Source organism: Oncorhynchus keta, unplaced genomic scaffold (assembly GCF_023373465.1).
Source record: "Oncorhynchus keta strain PuntledgeMale-10-30-2019 unplaced genomic scaffold, Oket_V2 Un_scaffold_2232_pilon_pilon, whole genome shotgun sequence".
In the NCBI taxonomy this organism is placed as follows: domain Eukaryota; kingdom Metazoa; phylum Chordata; class Actinopteri; order Salmoniformes; family Salmonidae; genus Oncorhynchus; species Oncorhynchus keta.
Genome location: NW_026290868.1, coordinates 122,916 through 127,079, shown reverse-complemented (window position 1 = coordinate 127,079; position 4,164 = coordinate 122,916). Strand labels below are relative to the sequence as shown.

Sequence of the window (4,164 nt, the reverse complement as noted above, 5' to 3'; positions counted from 1 at the left end):
GGTATTGACAACAGACTGCATAATTAGCTAAATGAGTCCAGGCAACTGAGAACGTTGTTCAGCCAATGGGTTTTAGTGTTTTAGCAACTGAGAAAACTGTAACTCACACAGACATGATACCCAATGGTACCATATTAAATATATAGAGCAGTACACTTGACCCATAGGGCTCTGGTCAAAAGTAGTGCCCTATATAGGGAATAGTATGCCATTTGGACCACGGCTGTTGTGTGGGCCCCATGCAGGAGAGGGTTTTGGTTTCAATACAAGAACAATTATAAAAGTAAATCAGTCAATGTGTGATATTTCCATACAGCACCACACATAGATTAGTGTGTGTGTGTGTGTGTGTGTGTGTGTGTGTGTGTGTGTGTGTGTGTGTGTGTGTGTGTGTGTGTGTGTGTGTGCGTGCGTGCGTGCGTGCGTGCGTGCGTGTGGATAGATAATATCAGTCATCAGAACTGTTTTCTTAATGTCCGTTTATTCACTCGTAGAACTTACAGATCTGCTTCAACTGCAAGAAACAAGTCCTTATATTCCAAGAGAAAAGCACTATTTATATAATAAATAATAAATATTAATTAACAAAATAGATTCCTTTTGATTCATAAAATATAAATACTCTTTTGATAATGATAAATAACTTAATAATATATTAAATAATAGATGAAATAACTGAACAATATAAATAGAGTTTTGTATCAAGGTAATATGTAGCTTCAATATGTATCTCAAAACTGTGGCTTTTGGGGGGTTCCCGAGGTACAGATCTAGGATCAGCTCCCCCAATCCTAACCTTCACCTTTAGAGGGGGAAATGCTAAACTGACCCAAGATCAACTTCCCGGTGTAACTTCACCCTGCAGCAACCCTTCACATTAGACACGATTGGTCATCTACATGATGTGTGATTTGAGCCTCTGGGCTTGCCGTCTCTTCCTGCGGTTGTCCTTCTTCAGATGGAACTTAAGGGCCAGTTTGGAGGCTTTCTCGTAGATGGTAATGAACTCGGACAGTAGATGGTAATGAACTCGGACAGAGCCTTCCCCTGGACTGTGGTGTCACTGGTCTGAGACAGAAGATACAGGCATTAACTATCAGGTCATTAGTTCATCAGGTGTCATGATGATGGTGTCTATACAGTAGACTATACTACAGTCATGATGGTGGTGTCTATACAGTAGACTAAACTACAGTCATGATGGTGGTGTCTATACAGTAGACTATACTACAGTCACGATGATGGTGTCTATACAGTAGACTATACTACAGCCAATGATGATGGTGTCTATACAGTAGACTAAACTACAGTCATGATGGTGGTGTCTATACAGTAGACTATACTACAGTCATGATGATGGTGTCTATACAGTAGACTATACTACAGTCACGATGATGGTGTCTATACAGTAGACTATACTACAGTCATGATGATGTTGTCTATACAGTAGACTATACTACAGTCACGATGATGGTGTCTATACAGTAGACTATACTACAGTCATGATGATGGTGTCTTGACAGTAGACTATACTACAGTCATGATCTATACAGTAGACTATACTACAGTCATGATGATGTGACTATCTATACAGTAGACTATACTATATGATGGTGTCTATACAGTAGACTATACTACAGTCATGATGATGGTGTCTATACAGTAGACTATACTACAGTCATGATGGTGTCTATACAGTAGACTATACTACAGTCATGATGATGGTGTCTATACAGTAGACTATACTACAGTCACGATGATGGTGTCTATACAGTAGACTATACTACAGTCACGATGATGGTGTCTATACAGTAGACTATACTACAGTCACGATGATGGTGTCTATACAGTAGACTATACTACAGTCATGATGATGGTGTCTATACAGTAGACTATACTACAGTCACGATGATGGTGTCTATACAGTAGACTATACTACAGTCACGATGATGGTGTCTATACAGTAGACTATACTACAGTCATGATGATGGTGTCTATACAGTAGACTATACTACAGTCACGATGATGGTGTCTATACAGTAGACTATACTACAGTCATGATGGTGTCTATACAGTAGACTATACTACAGTCATGATGTTGTCTATACAGTAGACTATACTACAGCCACGATGGTGTCTATACAGTAGACTATACTACCATCATGATTGATGCTGTGGAGGGAAGCTCACCTTGATGGCCCACAGGTTCTGCAGGTGTGTCCTCAGCTCAGGTGTCCTCCCCAGGAAATAGTGTTTCTGGGTCTCCTGAACCTTCCCCTTGACCTGGTCCAGCCTCTCCCTCACTTCCTGGTCCTCCGTCTGGTTCAGCATCTGGCTGAAGATACTCAGATACACGTCCAGAACCACACTCATCAACACCCTCTGCTCACTGTCCTGAGGGAGAGAAGGAGGGAGAGAAGGAGGGAGAGAGAGGGAGGGAGAGAGAGAGAGAGAGAGAGAGAGAGAGAGAGAGAGAGAGAGAGAGAGAGAGAGAGAGAGAGAGAGAGAGAGAGAGAGAGAGAGAGAGAGAGAGAGGGATAGGGAGAGAGAGAGAGAGAAAGAGAGAGAAAGAGAGAGAGAGAGAGGGAGAGAGAGAGAGAGAGAGAGAGAGAGAGAGAGAGAAAATACTCAATAAAATACCATCTTGAAACTTAGTTTTGTCTCCAGCCTAGCCCAAAGGCGAAACTATAGTTTCACATTGGTGATATTAGCCTGAAGGGGATAACAATGTGTAACATTATATGTTACCTCAAACGTGTCCTTGGCGAAAACAGGGTTTCCGTTGAACAGCTGGTCCTTGGAGATCTTCTGAAAGAACAAGACATGATGACAATCAGTTGTTTTTCTCCTTCAACTTGCAACTTGCTGTTTATTGCATATAGTGGACTCTTCTCCCCCTAATCACAAGTATAGTGTCTGTCGGACCTGGGCTAAATAGGTCAAGTAACTTAAAATACATCATTTAGTTTGTCACGTACAATGGCAACAATGGAGTAGTCCCAAAAGTGCAAACTCCAAGCTACGTCTAAGCTAAAGCTCACCTCAGATGGAAGTGTTTGAGCCAGGTCTGGTGTCTATGGGCCTACCTGGAAATGCACTGTTGTGATGATGTCATCTTTTTTAGTTTCATTTCAGTCTCACTGACAAGTCTTTCCTGCTTGGGCAGGAAGTGTGGGACTCCTCTTGGTTTTAGTCAAACATTTTATTTCTATCTCATCAACATCCAATGTTCTCCCTGTTCTGTCCTACTGTTGGCCTCCCATTAAGAAGGAGATCTCTCTGTTCTGTCCTACTGTTGGCCTCCCATTAGGAAGGAGATCTCCCTGTTCTGTCCTACTGTTGGCCTCCCATTAGGAAGGAGATCTCCCTGTTCTGTCCTACTGTTGGCCTCCCATTAGGAAGGAGATCTCCCTGTTCTGTCCTACTGTTGGCCTCCCATTAGGAAGGAGATCTCCCTGTTCTGTCTGTCTGTCTGTCTGTCTGTCTGTCTGTCTGTCTGTCTGTCTGTCTGTCTGTCTGTCTGTCTGTCTGTCTGTCTGTCTGTCTGTCTGTCTGTAGAAACCCCTGTTTCCCCAGTTAATAATGTGTATGATACTTACATAGTGGACTTTCAGTTTGTCTATGTCTCTCTTCATGTTAATTGATGTGTACTGAGCAGCATGACTCCATCCTAAAGTCATCCAGCCCATCAAGCAGAAACACATCACAGCTCTTGATAACACATCCATGGCCCTCAACGTCACGCTGAAGATCCCTCAAAGCTCAATAGTCCTCAATCGGTGTACGGTAACTTCAGTCAAAGTCCTTGACTTGGGTTGACTTAACGAGACCGCCTTGTAGCTGAGACGACCCACGTCTTGTTCTTCTGTGTCTGTCTGACTGATGCTGAGGCTGAGACAGACAAGTATTTATAGTTGAGGCAGAGGCAGAAACGATAGAGGTGTGAGGTTGTGGGTTCTCTGACTGATGCTGAGGCTAAGACAGACAAGTATTTATATAGTTGAGGCAGAGGCAGAAACGATAGAGGTGTGAGGTTGTGGGTTCTCTGAATGAGCGAAGTTTCCTTTAAATCAAACACCAACACACGGGCCACTCATTAACACCTTCTTTTAGCAGCAGAGCAGGGGGTCTTGGGTTGGAATCCCTAGGAAACAGGTAGTTTTA

The 4,164-nt window shown here is 42.8% G+C and overlaps 1 pseudogene; it reads right to left on the bottom strand.

The window, feature by feature from the left end:
- Window positions 1-754: 754 nt before the first annotated feature.
- On the bottom strand, window positions 755-3,952 carry LOC127928175 (interferon gamma 1-like; annotated as a pseudogene).
- Between the last annotated feature and the right edge of the window lie 212 nt (window positions 3,953-4,164).